The sequence below is a fragment of the Nomascus leucogenys genome, chromosome 23 (genome assembly GCF_006542625.1).
Source record: "Nomascus leucogenys isolate Asia chromosome 23, Asia_NLE_v1, whole genome shotgun sequence".
Taxonomy (NCBI): domain Eukaryota; kingdom Metazoa; phylum Chordata; class Mammalia; order Primates; family Hylobatidae; genus Nomascus; species Nomascus leucogenys.
In genome coordinates this window covers 14,842,359-14,862,716 of record NC_044403.1, presented here as the reverse complement: position 1 = coordinate 14,862,716, position 20,358 = coordinate 14,842,359, and the positions used below count along the sequence as shown (strand labels likewise).

Here is a 20,358-nt window from a genome sequence, read left to right as displayed (position 1 = left end):
CACATCCCCAGGTTTGGGGCCTGTCTTCAAACACTAGGTCACATCGGGCCTCCTTGCCATTAAGTGTCAATTACTGAGGCTGCTCCATGACTTTCCTGGTGACTCATTCTGTAGCTCACACCTCCCCGACCATCTGTGCCAACCTGGTGTATCTGCCCGGCCTCTGGATCCTTGCCTTCTCTGTTCTGACATGTCTAGCCACTAACTACGCTCTGGTTCTGACCTACTTCTCTTTCTACTAAGCAATGAAGACTTTATTTTCCAGTTTTAAAAATACATTTGGCATAGCTGTCAGTATAAGTTTAGTTATGCTAAGATAACAAACAGCCCCAAAACTCAGCACTTAAAACAATCGAGATTTCCCCCTTGCTTCTACTGTATGCCAGTTAAGAGTCAGCTGTGGTGATCTGGTCTCCTCACTCTGGGACCCAGGCTGACAAGTAGCCACCACCTGGAATATCACCACCAAAAGTGGTGGTCAAGGGAAAAAGAGCTCTAAGGAGTGTGCCTTGGCATGTAAATGCTACAGCCTAGAAGTGACTCACATGACTTCCACTCAAAACTCGTCAGCTAGGAAATTCAGTATTTGATATCTCAGGAGAGAGAGGAGAAGTGGATATTTATAAGTGGCACTAAGGACTACCACACTTGACAATGATCATGTATTTAATAGTTTGTATATCATCTAGGTCCCTTTTTTCTTGTTCACAGATTTCTAAATTAAAAAAAAATAGCTATATAATATGCACATAGCACTAGACCTGACAGATACTCTGAGAATAAATATTCCATAATCAAATAACACCCGTTGGGAAATACGTTTTGTTTATCTCTTAGATATTCATTTACTGTCTATTAGCATTTTAAAACCTCTGCAATATTTTAAAAAGAAAAGCCTGTTTAATTTTACTCAATCCAGAATTTCCCTAATTTATTTAACCACAACTTTTTTTTTCAGTACAATTTATTATCAACTTGAGTAAAACACTTGGGGTGATACTGCATTATCTCTTTTAATTTTATGACAACTGTACAGGGTTAGATAAGAAAGTAAGTTTAATATTAAATTATTTCAATTTATTTTGCTAAAGATTTCATATGAAAGAAAATTAAAATTATTGGTTTTGATAATCTATGAATTTCAAATACATATCATTTATTTCCCACAGATAATTCAAACTTTGTAGTGAAAAACGTTTTTTGAAAAGTCAAAAATATTTAATTGCATAATGAATGGATTTCCACAAATTCAAACATTAAATTGCCAATGTTTTTCTAAAAGTGGTTCTTGCAAAGTGTTATCAGTGGAGACAGAAGGTTTCATTGAGTTTCCGTTTTTTATATTTTATTTTATTTTATTTTTTGAGAGAGGATCTTGCTCCATCACCCAAGCTGGGGTGCAGTGACACAGTCATGGCTTACTGCAGCCTCGATCTCCCAGGTTCAAGCAAGCCTCCCACCTCAGAGTCTCCCAAGTAGCTGGGACCACAGGCATGCACTCTCATGCCTAGCTAAGTTTTTTATTCTTTGCAGCAACAGGGTCTCACTATGTTGTTGCCTGGGCTTGTCTCAGGCTCCTGGGCTCAAACCATCCTCCCATCTTGGCCTCCCAAAGTGCTGGGATTATAGGTATGAGCCACGGTGCCAGGCCTGAGTTTCAACTTTGAATATTTCTTTTTTGCCTTTCCTTTGTAATCCTATTTTAATTCTGAAACAAACTTCAAAAGATGGCTTTTTAAAGGAACATGTTGTAAATTAATGGCATTGAGTTTTACCATATGTTTTTCTATTATTAGGTATAATTATTGATTGTGAATTAATGTGACTTCACTTAAGATAAAGACTTACATCTGGATAGAAAGGTATTTACTGAAAATAAAAAAAATAAACTTTATAACCTCTATCATAATGTGTTTTTGCAAGTTAAAAAAGCTGTCTTTTTAAATTACACAGTTGCACAAAATTCCTTAGTTCATTCACTGTGAAAAAAAAAATTCTAATTCAGCCTTTATGTAAGTTGAATACTGATTTTATTGCTCAATTATTTGCAGGTTTTTTTTCTTATGAAGATAAGATATGATACCATATTTCTAAACCATATTTCTAAATCTTTACTCTTTCTTAGTTTCCTTACTCTATATTTAGAAAAGGTTAGGTCACATTTTCTTAGCAAATTACAAATTTTCAGTGTTAGACATTTGTTTTTCCATATGTATTATTCTATTTCAGAGTATTCTTTTTCTCCAATATCCTTATACTTTCCTAGTTTCCCTAGTGAACTTCAGCTCATGCCTTTAATTATCTCACGTTTGCTAGCCAAAGGCACATTTCCATGACCAAAGATATGCTCTCACTACTTTAAAAAAGGTATTTCTGGCCAGGCGCGGTGGCTCACCCCTGTAATCCCAGCACTTTGGGAAGCTGAGGCGAGCAGATGCTCTGAAGTCAGGAGTTCGAGACCAGCCTGGCTAACGTGGTGAAACCCCATCTCTATTACAAATACAAAAATTAGCCAGGCATGGTGGTGGGCACCTTTAATCCCAGCTACTCGGGAGGTTGAGGCAGGAGAATTGCTTGAACCCAGACGGCAGAGGTTGCAGTGAGCTGAGATAGTGCCACTGCACTCCAGCCTAGGCGAGAGAGGGAGACTCTGTCTCATAAAGAAAAGATGGTATTTCTTATAAAATTATTCTATAAAATTTATATTTCTTACAAACTTTCTTATAAAATTCTCACTGCCATACCTACGCATACACAAACACACACCACAAACACCAATAACAACTACAATGACAAAAACAACAATAAAAACCAGTTCTTCCGAGCTGAGATGCCACTCATCTTCCTCTAGAAGTCTAACCAGGCCTCAGCAGAACAACATGGTTTACCAGCTGTAGCTAAGCTGATTGGTGGCTGATTTAAAACAGATCTAACCAGTGTTTCTGGAAAAATGAAACAAAGCTGTAATGAGCAGAAAGCAGTTGTTACACCCTAAACTTCATAAGAGAAGGTAAAGGAGAGATTACTTTGACTTATATTCTTATTCTAGACAACAGGTACTGTTGAATTCCTGCTGAATCCCAAATTACTCAACACAATGAGATTTCTTTGAATTATGAAACAGTACAACATGATAAGGTTAATCTGAACTAGTACTGCTGCCCTCTTCACCTCCAACAAATGTGGCAAAGTAAAATATTCATGTGGTCTCCAGGTCCAGCATGGTTGTGACTTTCACTGTGAAATTGGATTAAGTATAAAGAAGTCCATTTGGTTTTTATATTAAGGCTTTATGGGTAATGGCAAAGTTTGGACATTTTATCTCTCTTATTCTTTCACCTTATTTCTCAATTCATTCAGAAGCCAGAAGGAAAAGAAGGACACTGTGGACCTCTACAGAGACGTCAAAATTTGATGTACTGGCTATTAACATTGATAAATCAAAGAGAATACGTCGTGGAATTAGGAGAAGGAAAAAGGCGTGCTGGAGTGGCCTTTGGTAGGGTAAGAACAGGTGGTCGAGGGACTTAGATTTCAGCTTATGGCAGGGCATTTTCACCTCAGTGGTTTGTACAGGCTTATATTAGCCACACAGATTTAACAGATGGGCAGATGGCTTTTGCCTACAGCATGGGAGTGAAGCCTTGAGTTTTCGGTCATGTAGAAGGGTGACTGTAATTCCTGGCAGCTTTGTCCTGAGATGAGCACATGTTTCTATGGAAGCAGAGACTCTACTTGTATGTACTTGTATGTAGCTTCCAGGAGGCATCTCTTGACCACTTGGACCACTCAGCAAAAGTGCAGGGACCAACTGAGCCTGGCATAACCATGCGAAACTCACCAATGTCAATCTGTAAACGAATGTGCTGGCCGGGTGGATCTCTACAAGAGTAAAAGCAGCCACAAGATGCAGACTACGCTCTTTTTCCGGCTGGAACCATGGAGGGCGTAGAAGAGAAGAAGAAGAAGAAGGTTCCTGCTGTGCCAGAAACCCTTAAGAAAAAGCGAAGGAATTTCACAGAGCTGAAGATCAAGCGCCTGAGAAAGAAGTTTGCCCAAAAGATGCTTCGAAAGGCAAGGAGGAAGCTTATCTATGTAAAAGCAAAGCACTATCCAAGGAATATAGGCAGATGTACAGAACTGAAATTCGAAAGGCAAGGATGGCAAGAAAAGCTGGCAGTTTCTATGTACCTGCAGATCTCAAATTGGCGTTTGTCATCAGAATCAGAGGTATCAATGGCGTGAGCCCAAAGGTCCGAAAGGTGTTGCAGCTTCTTCGCCTTCGTCAAATCTTCAATGGAACCTTTGTGAAGCTCAACAAGGCTTCGATTAACATGCTGAGGATCGTAGAGCCATGTATTGCATGGGGGTACCCCAATCTGAAGTCAGTAAATGAACTAATCTACAAGCGTGGTTATGGCAAAATCAATAAGAAGCAAATTGCTTTGACAGATAACGCTTTGATTGCTCGATCTCTTGGTAAATTCGGTATCATCTGCATGGAGGATCTGATTCATGACACCTATACTGTTGGAAAAGGCTTCAAAGAGGCAAATAACTTCCTGCGGCCCTTCAAATTGTGGAATGAAGAAAAAGACCACCCATTTTGTAGAAGGTGGAGATGCTGGCAACAGGGAGGACCAGATCAACAGGCTTATTAGAAGAATGAACTAAGGTGTCTACCATGATTATTTTTCTAAGCCGGTCGGTTAATAAACAGTACCTGCTCTCAAAAAAAAAAAAAAAGAAGAAGAAGAAAAGAAAAAGATGCAGACTGCTACAGTTTACTACTTAGTTACTGTTTTCCTTAATCAGGCCAAGGAAATATTCAACTGAGAAGAAAGAACCTTAGGGTACACACCTTTGAGATCTTCTTTTTTGTTGTTGTTGTTCTTTTAGATGGAGTCTCGCTCTGCTGCCCAGGCTGGAAGGTAGTGGCGCCATCTTGGCACATTGCAACCTCTGCCTCCCGGGTTCAAGCGATTCCCGTGCCTCAGCCTCCCGAGTAACTGGGATTACAGGCATGCAACACCAAGCCCTGCTAATTTTTGTGTTTTTAGTAAACAGGGTTTTGCCATGTTGGTCAGGCTGGTCTAAAACCCCTGGCCTCAAGTGATCCACCTTCCTCGGTCTCCCAAAGTGCTGGGATTACAGGCATGAGCCACTGTGCCCAGCCAGACCTTTGAGATCTTAAGGGATAAAACAAATTTTGCTGTTTTTACTGCATATCTCAGCCAGGCCTAAGACTTTAAATTAGCCAAAAGAGTACCTTGTGTCCACTGAGCACTAAAGTGACTCTAACTTCAAATAATCTGCTGCTAATTTAAGAAATCTGCTGCTCCATACTCCATTCAGTATTTGGGCTGAGAAGAAAGGGAAGTCTGGAGGACCTAATCTTGACATCATGTGGTTTGTCCATGGGCTCAGGTCATCCCCAACCACTTGATCTCAAGTTCGCTCAGGATGTTGTAATTACATATGAGGGAGAAACTTCCTAGCAGACTAGTTTCATAGCTCTAAGGGGCTCAAAGAAATGAGAAATTAAGAAGTTTGAGTACAGTACAGACTCTGCATATGGGAAAGAAAGACACTTCAAATGAGACCAGGTAACTGAACCGCCACTATTGGCAAATTTCAGAATTTTGCAATGTCTCACATGTCCATCTCAAATAAAAGTGGCAGAATGCAAAAGCAGATTTTTATCCTAGCCATGATAAATGCACAATACTAAGGGTAATTTCTTTCTGGGAAACGTCTAGACAAAAGATTCTAGATCAAAGTTTCAAGACTGTTGGAACTTATTCAGAGGAGAGAGTGGCTGAAGCAGGAACCAAGAGTCAGGAGCCCTGGCTTTGTTACCTGCGGTGATTTTCTTTTTTAACATGTAGTTTAGATTGTCCATCTATAAAACTAAGGATAGTGCTATCTTCAAGAAAAGGTGAACAATGACTCATTGAATCTTTGTGTAGTTCCTAGAACTCTTACCTGAAATATTGCAAGTATGAAAACTACACTTTGGCTGGGCACAGTGGCTCACACCTGTAATCTCAGCATTTTGGGAGGCTGAAGTGGGTGGATCACTTGAGGTCACAAGTTTGAGACCAGCCTGGCCAACATGGTGAAACCCTGTCTCTACTAAAAAAAAATACAAAATTAGCCGGGCCTGGTGGCGGGGGCCTGTAATCCCAATTTCTCGTGAGGCTGAGGCAGGAGGATTGCTTGAACCCAGGAGGCAGAGGTTGCAGTAAGCCAAGGTCACACCACTGCACTCTAGCCAGGGTGACAAAACAAAACAACAACAACAACAACAAAAACTACACTTTGTTAAAAGTATTTGGAGCATATTTTTATATCCAGCCCTTTCCTGTGTAGTATTGTTTGTTTTTTATTATCCACCTTTCTCCTACCTTTCTTTTCCCAGTCTTTAGTTCACATTTTAATATCAGCTCAGAAAAGTACTATACTACAGAAAAAACTGACTATTGTTAAACAAAGTTTATGTAGTACAGAACGATTTCACTGCCATACTTTTTCTTTTTAAAGGGCAGAAATTAAGCCAAGTGTGGGGGCTTGCACATATAATCCCAGCTACTCGGGAGGCTAAAGCAGGAGAATTGAGTTTGAGGTTTCAGTAAGCTATGATTACACCACTGCACTCCAGCCTGGATAACAGATCAAGATCCTGTCTTTTAAAATTTTCTTTAAAAAGAAGGAAATTAAATGTAATGTATTTGCTAGAATTTTAATAGCACATCACTTTTTTTTTAAAGGCAGTTTAGGATCTCAAGATAATGCATTTAGTGTTGCAGAATACTGCTGTTAGTACTTTCAAACCAACATGGCCCTATAAAGCTTCTCAATAAACCAGACAACACAGTTTCTGTCTTTTTTTTTTTTTTTTTTTTTTTTTGAGACGGAGTCTCGCTCTGTCACCTAGGCTGGAGTGCAGTGGCATGATCTCGGCTCACTGCAAGCTCCGCCTCCCGGGTTCACACCATTCTCCTGCCTCAGCCTCTCCAAGTAGCTGGGACTACAGGCGCCCGCCACCACGCCCAGCTAATTTTTGTGTATTTTTAGTAGAGACGGGGTTTCACCATGGTCTCGATCTCCTGACCTCGTGATCCGCCCGCCTCGGCCTCCCAAAGTGCTGGGATTACAAGCGTGAGCCACCGCGCACAGTTTCTGTCTTATACCAATCATAGAAATACCTGTTGGCTCTTCATCTACCATTGCTCCCTTCACTCTATAAGACTGCCATGTCACTGGGTGGTAGGCTACAGCAGAAACACCATAGAGGCAACAGAAATCATTCTAATGGCACTACTAGTCTATAGCCAACATATTTGCTCCTAATCAACCTGGAAATGGCCCGTGAGTCCATCTGTATCCTAGGTCTAGAAAGATACAGGCCTAAACTCAATTACAGGAAAAGAAGCCACCTTAGTATAATTCCATTGCTCCCAGCCAAGATTAATTTTAGTTTCAAAATGAATCCAGAGTAGGCAGAAAGCAATTGCATCCAGAATCATCACATAAGACCTCATCTACACCTGGGTGGAAATATTTAAAGCAAGTCATAGAACATCACCACTTTAGTGATTCATCTAGATTGATTATTGTCCTTGAAAATAAGGGGATCTCTTGAGAAAAATAGGTGGATTAATGAAGTCACTTGCCTAAGTTGGAAATCAGGTAGTATGGCTTCAGAGTTTCTGCTCTGGACTTCTGTACTAAATGGTCCTTCCCTTAGTGGACTGCTCCATTGTCCTCCCTGCTGAGGAGAAACAAACACGTCTGAGAAAGCAGAGGGCCCACTTGCATCCCACTGATAATCTCAACCATTCTTCTGAAGAACTGCCACTGCTGGCTCCTCTTACTTGTTCCAAATCTGGTTTGAGAGTAGTCACCTCATTCTATGCCTTCCTCGTCATTGTGGTCAAGAGTGGTATGTCCTGTTTGGAAAACAGATACTGATTTCTGCACATGCTTTCTTTGGTCTGTCATATGTGTCTCTCAATTTGTAATTCAAATTGGACTTTATAATGGTAAACTTCTAAAGGGCAGGAACGTGTTTCCTAGCTTTTTGTGTGTGTGTGCATTTCCCACCATAACGAGCAAACCATAGTCCTTTTATGATGGTTTATTAATATGCACTTAAAATTATTATTTTGGTATGCCTGTGTATTTTTTGCATATGCTCTTACACAATAGTAAAGTATCGCATTTAGCAGAGAGATAGTAGACTTTTTTTTTTTTTTTTGAGACAGAGTCTCACCCTGTTGCCCAGGCTGGAATGCAGTGGTGCAATCTCGGCTCACTGCAACCTCCGCCTCCCGGGTTCAACCGATTCTCCTGCCCCAGCCTCCCAAGTAGCTGGGATTACAGGCACGTGCGACTATGCCCAGCTAATTTTTGTATTTCTAGTAGAGACGGGGTTTCGCCATGTTGGTCAGGCTGGTCTCGAACACTTGACCTCGTGATCCGCCAGCCTCGGCCTCCCAAAGTGCCGGGATTACAGGCGTGAGCCACCACGCCCAGCCAGACTTTTATATTTAAAGCTTCCTTTTTTCATCCTCCAAGTTGTTCTGAAATTATCTAACATGATCCTCTTACTTTACTATCAGATACTAGTTCATCAGGGTGACATAGGATTTTATTTCTTACATCCTTTTTTGTTGTTGTTTTTAAGGATGGGGACTTCCTCTGTCACCCAGGCTGGAGCACAGTGGCACAATCATAGCTCACTATAACCTTGAGATCCTGGGCTCAGGTAATCCTCCCACCACAGCCTCCTGAGTAGCTGGGACTACAGGTGTGCACCACCATGCCTGACTAAATTTCATACATTTTTACAAAATGAATTATATAACACAACTTCACTAGCCTATGTGGGTCACCTTTCTCTATAATTGCTAAATAAAAAGGATAAGAGCCTTCATCCAAGGGAATGCAGGGAGTCTAGTCCCTCCCCTAGATTTTATGAAGATAGTAAATTCTCATGTTTCACAAATCCATCATGGGTGTTTTCGGTCAACTCCCTCTGGGCTGCTACATCAGATATCTCCACTGATCATGCTGGCTGGAGGCTATTTAGTCTCCCCAGAATATAGACACAGATTCCGCCAAAAACACAGAAATGGATCCCCCCAGACCAGCCTGGCCAATATGGCAAAACCTCATCTCTACTGAAAATACAAAAATTAGCCGGGCTTGGTGGCGCGCTCCTGTGGTCCCAGCTACTCAGTAAGCTGAGGCAGGAGAATTGCTTGAACCCAGAAGGCGGAGATTGCGGTGAGCTGAGATCAGGCCACTGCACTCCAGCCTGAGTGACAGACAGAGAACTCCTTCTCAAAAAAAAAAAAAGAAAGAAAGAAATGGATCCCCCCACACCTTGAATTCAGAAAATACTGCTAACCAACATTTTAGCATATTTTACTAAGGCTTGAATAAGCTGCAAGGGGTTATAATAAAGAAAAGGAAAATATGCATGTGGATGTGAGATGTTCATCCTAGAACCTAGAGTCTATTGGCATGCCATTTCAAAGGGACTCTTCAGGCAGACTCTTTCTTTGGGCCCCAGGCTTCTGGCATGTTCACAGAAACCATTTAACATTCTCAAGATAAAAGCTCTTCTTTTCTATCTGTCCTCTCACAAATGACATATCCCCAAGCCCTGTCTCAGGCTCAGCTAGAAGATGCAGAGCCAGGTCATGTAACCAAAGTCTCTTCCAAGAGACAGGTACCCCCAAAAGAATTCGGCAGACTTGGTATCTATTTGGGGATGACTTTATCAATGGGCTTCTGCAAAGGTAATTGTGGGCACTTAATTTACAAATACCCACCTTTAAAATTGCTATTTACTTAATTAATTTACAAATACTTCACTGATGAAATATGAGCCCTCTCTAAACAAAGGAAGGTGGTAAACCCCAAGAAAAATACACCTTCCCACCACTTGTGAAGGAGTTGCAGGGAGGAATGCTTGGTGGTTTAGAATATTTGATCCCCTTTTCCAACCATCAAGAATTTCTATCAGGACCCGTAGTCCTAGATGACCACCACAATAGCATCATTAACATTTTTAAAGCATAACTATTTCTATATGAGTTTTCCCTTCTGTAGACAGAAAGGCATTAAAGGCTTGTATTTCCCTATTTTCTTACATTCAAGCACTATCCTATTACAATTAAACTTATTGGCTTATTCCTAAGAGCCTTCATGTTTGTATTCTTAGAGCATTAAACTGCTGTTAAATTTGGGAGGTATTAAGTTAGTAAGGGACTGGCTTATGAACCACTTCAGAAGTGGCCTTCAGAAAGGTATTTATTGTCAGGCATGGTAGCTCAGACCTGTAATTACAACACTTTGGGAGGCTGGAGGATCACTTGAGCCTAGGGTTTCAAGATCAGCCTGTGCAACACAGCAAGACCTCATCCCTAGTAAAAATAAAAATTGAAAAATTACCTGGACGTGATGTCATGCGCCTGCAGTCCCAGCTATTCAGGAGAGTGAGGTGGGAGGATCATGTGAGCCTGGGAGTCTGAGGTTGCAGTGAGCCACGATGGCACCACTGCACTACAACCTGAGTGACAGAGTGAGAGCCTGTCTCAAAAAATAAAAAGAAAAGAAAAGAAAAGCACTTATTACCAGGATAAAGGGTAGGGGATATGCGGCATTTTGTTAGTAAAAGAGTCACTGAAAAAAAAATCTGCGAACCACTGTTTCAAGGGAAACTTGTACTTATTCACCCATTGAACTTTGTCATCTTCTGTTGGGTGTGGTAGGCTTACTCATAAAGAAAAGAAAGACTCCTAAGAAGTTTCTCTATTCTTATCTTGAATTCTGGTTGTTCCTGCAATACAGAGCTAGTATTTAATTATTTGGTCTACTTTCTTCGTGTACTACAAATTCTGTAATATTGGGAACATTAATCAATTCAGTAAGAGTTGAAGGAAGAGAGGGGACTTTATATATATATATATATAGCCTTTGAAAGATTGCTGAAGGAGGGCAAAACAGTTTGGATACTGTCTCAATAAGCTTATCATATTTTAAATCTGCCTAAGAGCTTGTGTGTAACCCTCAAGTTAAACAACAGTTGACATGCATGCATTCTGATAAAACTCGATTACCTAATACACTAAATTTCAGAACTGTTGGGAAAAAATAGATTTTTACTGGCAAAGTTATGTCTTTTTTTCAGCTGAAAATTAACACATGGAAGCATAATCTTAGGAACTGTCATTTGTTTTATATGCACGTATCTAACTCTAAAACAAACTTTATTGCTCCATGTAATTATACAAATGCTATATATGCATGTTGCTAAGTATTTAAAATCTTCATTGTAATTATAGTTGAACTTCTAATGAATACCCAGGGACAGCAAAGACATGTCTGAACAGGTAAATCAGTGCATAATTAAATGACATGCATGTCCTGTGTATTGCAATCTTTTAAAGCTCTAACTATGAGTACTTTCTATTACGCAATTTTTTAGATCAGCTCTTTTTTTTTTTACACAAACATGATAAGGACACAAAAGACTTATTTTCTTTTCCTCTGGCGACTGTGTTATGAGAACCTCATGTCTTACCACACCAACCCCCGCCCTTGACTGGATTGCCAATAAAGACCAGATTTTTCCAAATATTATGTTCTAGCTGGATTTGCAACAATCATAAGTCAATCATTAGGAATCCTGTGCATATGGCAAACTTTTTTTTTTTTTTTTGAGATGGAGTCTTGCTGTGTCGCCCAGGCTGTAGTGCAGTGGTGCAATCTCAGCTCACTGCAACCTCTGCCTCCCGGGTTCAAGCAATTGCCCTGCCTTAGCCTCCTATGTAGCTGGGACTATAGGTGCATGCTGCCATGCCTAGCCAATTTTTTCTATTTTAGTAGAGACCAGGTTTCACCATGTTGGCCAGGATGGTCTCGATCTCCTGACCCCATGATCCACCTGCCTCGGCCTCCCCGAGTGCAGGGATTACAGGCGTAAGCCACCTCACCCAACTGCAAAGTTTATTTTAATAGTATGTTGAACTGAAAATAAGCAAGCTTTTTTTTTTTTTCCCCAGACAGGGTCTTGCTCTGTCACCCAGGCTGGAGGGCAATGGCACAATCATAGTTCACTATAACCTCGGACTCCTGGGCTCAAGGATCCTCCTATCTCAGCCCTCCAAGGGCTGGGACTACAGGTGAGTGCCACCACACCTGGCTAATTTTTTTTTTTTCTTTGAGACAGAGTCTTGCTTTGTCATCAAGTTGGAGTGCAGTAGTACCATCTGGGCTCACTGTAACCTCCAACTCCCAAGTTTAAGTGATTCTCCTGCCTCAGCCTCCCGAGTAGCTGGGATTAAGGCGTGCACCACCACGCCCAGCTAATTTTTGTATTTTTAGTAGAGATGGGGTTTACCGTGTTCATCAGGATGGTCTCGATCTCTTGACCTCGTGATCCACCCGCCTCGGCCTCCCAAAGTGCTGGGATTACAGGCGTGAGCCGCCGCGCCCAGCCTACCGGGTTAATTTTTAAAAAAAATTTTTGTAGAGATGGAGATCTCACTATGCTGCCCAGGCTACTTGCCAACTCCTGCACTCAGACCATCTTCTCTCTTCATCCTCCCAAAATGCTGGGATTACAGATGTGAACCACTGGGCCCAACAGGAGCATATTTAAAATTGTAATATCCAAGGAATGTTGCCATAGCTCAAGTTTGTTTTTATTCGCATGTTCCACAGCATTCACTTTAAGTAAATATCCATTATTGTTTCCCAAATCCTTTTGGGGTCAGCAAATAATACTTTAAGAAAAAGTTTGTGGGGGAAAAAAGGAAACTTTAATTACTTTCCATGGGAAAGTTCCAAATGGAACAAAAGTGGTTCTTAGATATAATTTTACAAAACCCTTATAGCACATTGAGGCTAAAGACATTTATGCAATTACTAAGTCTACTGTATATGTGAGCAAACATGAGGGTAGAATAAGAATAGAGCTATTATGTTACTGCACCATTATTCTAGTGGTCTGCCTTTAATACCCAGAGACATCTTTGGAGAATGTCAAAATGTTCCCTTTATTATAACATTTTTTTCTTTCTTTTTCTTCTGATTAATAAAGTGGGTTGATAATATAAACTTTTAAATTTTTATTTTTATTTTTTGGAGACAGAGTCTCACTTTGTCACCCCAGCTGAAGTGCAGTGGCACAATCTCAGCTCACTGCAGCCTTGACCTCCCAGGCTCAAGCCATCCTCCTGCCTTAGCCCCGCAAGTAGCTGGGACTACAGGCGTGTGCCACCATGCCTAGATAATTTTTGTATTTTTTGTAGAGACAGGTTTTTGCCATATTGCCCAGGCTGGTCTCGAACTCCTGAGCTCAAGTAATTCGCCCACCTTGGCGTCCCACAGGGCTGGGATTACAGGCATGAGGCCCATGCCTGGCCTATAACTTTTTTTAATTGTTATGTCTAGTTCTTTGCTAGAGAAATTTTATTTTGATAAATGAGTTAATAATTATAATTTAATTATAATACAGAAAAGGTTTCAGTGGTAACCAAAAGGAAAGATGTGACTGATATATGAATGTGCTTGCATCTGAAACAGAAGCAACAAGAAAATATAATCATTTTAACTAAGGCCAGACAATTGAGGCAAAGTACATGACCAATGGCAATTGCCATTCAAGCATGGCAGGTATTTTGTTCCAGCATTCCCCATTTTCAGGTTAATTTTCAAATTCTTTTCCCCAGATGATTTCTCAGGGCTACGTGTCCCCTGCTTTGAAACAGGATGCTGTTGTTCCCATAACATGAAGTCTATTCTCTAGGGTGGCCAGACCTCAGCTGAGGGCAAATCATTCTCAGAATCGTTTTCTGTTCCCATGACCTGGACCTGATTAAACAAATTACAGTGGCAAGCCCAGAAGTATTCCTCCAACCAGTTAGGCAGAAACTTGGGACCTAAACAAGAGACAAGGCATAGAGGAGAGCAACAAGGTGCAGCTAATTTTTTTGCTGGCAGGAATAAGGAAAGAAGATGGACACTATAAACAAGGGCAGAATTCTATAAACCTTGATGGTGATGGTGAACAACAGCATGAAACAAACAAAGCATTACAAAATGACAAGCAATTACAGCCTCTGCAGTAAGTAGATGAGCAAACCTGATATATTAACTAGTTCTAATGCTCCAAGTACAAAATTTATGTATGAATCTAACAAAATTAATAGAATAATAAGTGCTTAAATTTTTTATTAAAGCTGCCCATCAATGCAACTCTATCTTTCCTATATGTTGTTTTTATAATTCATTTTCTGTATCTCTGGGTCTAATTGGCCATAGTCCATCTTGTTTTAAAAGTTCATCACTCCAACATCAATTCCACTGGTTAAAATAGGCAATCTTTCCACAACTTGTAAACATCAAACTTGCCTGGAAATAGCCTGCTTTCTTTTCCTTTGTAAACGTTGATCAAACTTAACAGCATAGACTTGAAATTCAATTCAGTTTGGCTAGACATGAATTCAACTGACTTTAACATTTTAAATGATAAAAAATAATAAAACCAGTAATACAAAAGAGGATCTAGACATTGCCTTATCAATACTCAAAATGGATATTTACAAGTGTTTCCCAAGTAAGGCAAGTCATAAGTATTTGATTTAATAATAGTATTCTGTTCCACAACTAGTGTATATTGAGGAATTGCATCCGTAGACAACTCCAAGGTCAAAGTCCTTATAATATCATCTTTATATAGTTAAATGGATTAATTAGCAAAAAGATATTGATATCCCATCTTGAGAATATAATAATTCAGGCAAGCTACAGTCAATTTGTGTATTCGATAATTATTTATTGGGCACCAATGTGTATCAGGCCCCAGTTAGGGCCTAAAAATCAGCACAGATAAAACCAATATGTTCCACACTCATTATAAGAAAGGAGCTTTCAGCAGTAGAGAAAGCTTTGCTTTTCCACAGGTCTCCCATCGTTTGTGAGGAAGAGCTAGTTCTCATTTTCTCTAAATAGGGAGGCTTAAGATCGCGGAGAAAAATGAAATGAGAAGAGAGTAGATACTGATATTTCTATGTGCGGCAGAGGATGTACAAACACCTATGCCCTGCCTTTTGTCTGGAGATTCCAACAAAAATGAGGATATGGGATGAGACAGTGGCACAGGCATAGAAATTAAACAGGGGAGGTTTCAAAGACTCCCACGCTTATCAAGGCAGACCGTTGTTAAAGACCAAAATCATTAAGGCTTTGTTACCCACATTTTTTGTTGTTTTAGGGGCTCGTGTTTCTCTCAAGCCTAGTGTGCTCTCTGTTCATCTTATACTTAAAAAAATAATAAGCAATAGGAAAATTTTGTCCTTAAAGATAGTAAAGCCAGGCGCAGTGGCTCACGCCTGTAATCCCAGCTCTTTGGGAGGCTGAGGCTGGCGGATCACCTGAGGTCAGGAGTTCAAGACCAGCCTGGCCAACATGGTGAAACCCTGTCTCTACTAAAAGTACAAAAATTAGCCAGGCATGGTGGCATGCACCTGTAATCCCACCTACTTGTGAGGCTGAGGCAGGAGAATTGCTTGAACCCGGGAGGCAGAGGCTGCAGTGAGCCGAGATCGTGCCACTGCACTCCAGCCTGGATGAGAGAGTGAGACTCTGTATCAAAAAAAAAAAAGAAAAGATAGTACATATTTATTTTTCTTTGAATAGTTCTATCTGTATAGCTTATACCTCTAGCTCATAGTAGCCATCAACGTAGTAATGCTATTTTTTCTTAGACATTAATATGACTTATAAGCATCTTTTATTGGATAATAACAATAAAAAAAAACTTGTTTGTGAAGTGTCTTATAGTTTACAAAATACTTTCACCTACATTATCTCATTTGATTAATGACCCTGGCAGGTGGCCTGGGCAGCCATATTTATCTTTGCTTTGTAGAAACCAAGACTTAAAGACGTTATGAAACACCTAAGGCATCACAGTGAGTTACAAGCAGAGCTGAGATTTAAACCTAAATCATGTGTCTTCAAGCCTAGATCATGTGAACCTACTTTAACTTCTTCTTTCCGTGTTCTGTCTCCCATAACAAGTAAATTATGGTACCATGGCATTTAGCCATCACTGCTTTAGATGTTGCTAAGGCAAATGGTTTTTATCCCATCTGTAGTTAGCATCATATAAGCAATAGGTAATAAGTAAAAAGTCACTAGCTACTACTACGCATTAAGGAACCTGAAAGAAAGGGTTAATCATTATGTAAAGAATATTATGAATGGCCTAAAGAGAAGAAAGAAAATAAAAGAGCAATGGCCCATTATAAAAGGGTTTTTTTTAATGTTTATTAAGAGAAGAGCATTTAATCCGAAATTTTAATAAAATAATTATCCTCTTAGTGATTGGGTAATATATTAATCTTGCTGGAGTAATGTTTTTATCTTCTAAAAGATATCTGTTTGATAAAATGGGCTGAGGATAAAATATTTAAGCTATTTTTAAGTCACTGAGCTTTTCAGTGACTCTTGACGCCAGGTCCCCATTTGATGCCTTATTGTACTATTCACTAAAAGCAACATGGTCAGCCAGTTAGAACACCACTTCTGGAAAGTTGCCTTGGTTTCCCTCCACATTTTCAGATATTCAAATTAATATAATAATTTTTGAAATTTTTCCTGTTTAACACAATTCACCAATAGGTATAGAGCACCAGATGCTGGGCACCAGGACGTGCAAAGACCAATAAAACAGTCTATGACCTCAAGAAGCTTGCAAGAGCAACTTCTATATGTATAGCAATGTTTACTTAGGGCCTACATTTCTATCTAGTCAATAACATTTTGAGCTGAATTATCAGCACTTTTCCCTTTTCTAACAATGCTTCCCACCTAGGAGATGGGCCCTGTGACTCTCATTGTCACTAATTCCAGCAACATAAGATGTGATCAGGTCAGGACAGTGGCCCAAGCTGGACTAATTAGATTCATCCTCCTGCCTTTTGAATAAGGACACAGAGAGTCTTGTAAATGAGCTCTGGGTTATGGGTCAGCTAGATTCAGGAAATGAGGGCTCTGGATTGGCCAGGCATGATTTTAGAGTTGCCAGGTAAAATACAGGCATGCTATATTTTTGCTTGCTAAATCTGGCAACCATACATGATATGCCATACAAAAGTGGAGTTAAGAAAGCTATTCTGCAAAAAGGAATAGAAACGTAGAGATAACAAAAATTAACAACTATGGTGAAAGTGTAGTGGGGAAGAGGATAAGTTTCAGGAAAAGAAAAAATATCCTAAGAGTTGCCTCAGTCACTGAAAACTTCCCAGTCCTCAGCTCCAGTCCCTTGAGGAATGTGGCTGCATTTCCTGCCCTTGAGTTCTGTGAGATACCTTGCCTGTTTATAAGAGATTTTTTTTCTTTAGATAGCTTAGAGGAAATACGTTTCTCATATCAAACATGTCCAAAGGCATACATAATGTCACACTTTGAGAAAAAGTTTTTATTATTTCACAAATTTTAAAGAATTCACAGCGTCCATGAAATAGATGAGTAGGAAACTTGTTTCTTATTTACCGAGTAGGAAAGTTTGCCTCAAATACAATGAGATGTCTGGATCAGTACTTCTAAAATTGTGCATTTGGAAACCTGCATAGGTCTCCTTGGTTTCCTTAGAAGTATAGTTAATGAGTAATGTATATTCCCTAGGTGTTATTCTAAAATGTTGTCCCCAAAGTCAAAAGTATCCACAGGATAAAGTTAGACTTTAGGCATAATTCAATTTCAATTATATTTATTCCTCCTCTTCCTTTTTCTTTTCTCTTTCTTTCTCCTTCTCTTTTTTCTCCCTTGTCGCATTCTCTAATCTCCCTGGCTAAATTCCTCCAGAGGAAAAAAAAAAAGGCCATCAAAAAAGTCACTAACACCTCAGTGTAAATTAGTTGAAAGTGCTATTCACACTTGTAGTATTTGCATTTTAAAAGAAGACCTTTAAGACAGGGGTAGCCAGCAGGATATTTCTGGGCTTCCCAGAACAACAACCTTACTATAGTGCTATGGACAACAACCTATACACAACCCTATTTAATGTGGTGCTTATATTAAATTAATATTAGATCATGGGGCAAGACAGGTCATCATGGTGAATATTCAAAAAATCTTCTTGGTCTGGGTCCATCTACCCAAATTGGGACATGGCTAGGACTGGAGATGACTTTTACTGGTGTGGATCTAGGAAAAGGATCCATGGATATGTAAGCTAGGGACAGTCGTCAATGTCAACGGAGCAATGGCCCAACTCCCAGAAGAACAAAGAAACAGACCTGACAGGGGACCTGAAGGAGGGTCAAGAGAGACAATCTAAAACATACACTCGGCAGTATGTTTCCAAGGTTAGTTGTAAGGAGAGGCCAAGTAAGAGAACCACATTGCAAGGTTCTTGAACCTAAACAGAACACAGGTGGCTAGGCATTTGAATTTTACCCACAAGCTAATTGTTCCCTCTATCCAAAAACATCTTCCCCTGCCTAAAACTTTACTACCTGGATGTTCTTTTTATTCATTAAACAATCTCTTTTTGGCATTTAAAGGAAGATTACAAGTCATTCATACCTTAACATAAACTATGAAGAAACCAGTCAGTTCCAAGCTATATTTTAAAACGTGGGACTGTTGGGTAGTAGCACAGCTACTTGGGAGGCTGAGGCAGAAGGTGTCCAGGAGTTCGAGGCTATAGTGAGTTATGATTGCACTACTGCATTCAAGCCTGAGTGACAGAGACCCTGGTCTCTTAAAGATAAAGAAATAGGCTGGAAGCACTGGCTCATGTCTGTAATCCCAGCACTTTGGGAGGTAGAAGTAGGAGAATGGCTTGACTCCAGGAGTTCAAGACCAGCCTAGGCAACATAATGAAAGGAACCCTGTATCTACAAAAAAAAAAAAAAAAAATTAGCCAGGTGTGTGTGCCTATAGTCCTAGCTACTCAGGAAGCTGAGGTGGGAGGATCACTTGAGCCCAGGACTTTGAGACTACAGTGAGCTATGATTGCGCCACAGAACTCTAGCCTGAGCCACAAATGAGACCCAGTCTCTGAAAAAATTTTTTTTCTTTTTTTTTTTTTTTTTTTTTGAGACGGAGTCTCGCTCTGTCGCCCAGCCTGGAGTGCAGTGGTGCCATCTCAGCTCACTGAGAGCTCCGCTTCTCGGGTTCATGCCATTCTCCTGCCTCAGCCTCTCAGCCTCCCAAGTAGCTGGGACTGCAGGCACCCGCCAACACGCCCGGCTAATTTTTTTTGTATTTTTAGTAGAGACAGGGTTTCACCATGTTAGCCAGGATGGTCTCAATCTCCTGACCTCGTGATCCGCCCGCCTTGGCCTCCCAAAGTGCTGGGATTACAGGCGTGAGCCACCGCGCCCGGCCGGGAAAAAATTTTTTCAAATAGAAAAAAATAAATAAAATGTGGAAATGTTCTTTTTTTTTTTTTTAAGATGGAGTCTCGCTCTGTCGCCCAGGCTGGAGTACAGTGGCTCAATCTCAGCCCACTGCAAGCTCGGCCTCCTGGGTTCACGCCATTCTCCTGCCTCAGCCTCCCAAGTAGCTGGAACTACAGGCGGCCACCACCACGCCCGGCTAATTTTTTGTATTTTTAGTAGAGACAGGGTTTCACCATGTTAGCCAGGATGGTCTCGATCTCCTGACCTCGTGATCCGCCCGCCTCGGCCTCCCAAAGTGCTGGGATTACAGGCGTGAGCCACTGCACCCGGCCGGAAATATTCTTATGGCTAGGGAGAAGGAAGAATTAATTTTGAAATAGGGGGGTATTTTGAGGGGCAAGCAGGCCCAGTTATGACAGGAAGGCAGCATTGATGACACTTAGTACTGAAGTGCCAGAATTATGAGACAAGAATTGGAAGACAAACACAAAAAAGCCTTTAAATTCAATTTTTCTAGTTTACATTTTCTACAGTTTATCCATCCCACAAGATGACTCCCAGAACCCAGATGGAAAGAACAATATATAGTACCTTTATGCAAAGTGTGTCCTTTCCCCCAGGTGGTGAAGAGCCATCCCAGGATCCACAGCCCGGTGAGCAGAGGGGCTATAGACTCCAGCCCCCTGTCTCCATTTTCTTAGCTAGGCATTATTGTGCACAACTTATACAACCTTATGTGCAGCATTCCCTTCCTCCTTTCCTCCTCTGCCCCCCTCATACATATGTCTACCTGGTACTTAATGAACTGTGATTCAACCATCAAGACCCAGCTCAAGTAGCACTTATGTTGTGATTTTCACAGGAGAGGCCTCTCCTCTACTACCTTATGCTAACACTAGAGATGTGTCATAGAATAGTGACTAAC

At 40.5% G+C, this 20,358-nt stretch overlaps 1 pseudogene across 1 annotated transcript; it reads left to right on the top strand.

Annotated features, from left to right (window-relative positions):
- Positions 1 to 3,939: 3,939 nt before the first annotated feature.
- LOC100581370 lies at positions 3,940 to 4,695 on the top strand (annotated as a pseudogene). The gene has a single exon (XR_180193.3). The product of XR_180193.3 is annotated as a 60S ribosomal protein L7 pseudogene (transcript).
- Positions 4,696 to 20,358: the final 15,663 nt, after the last annotated feature.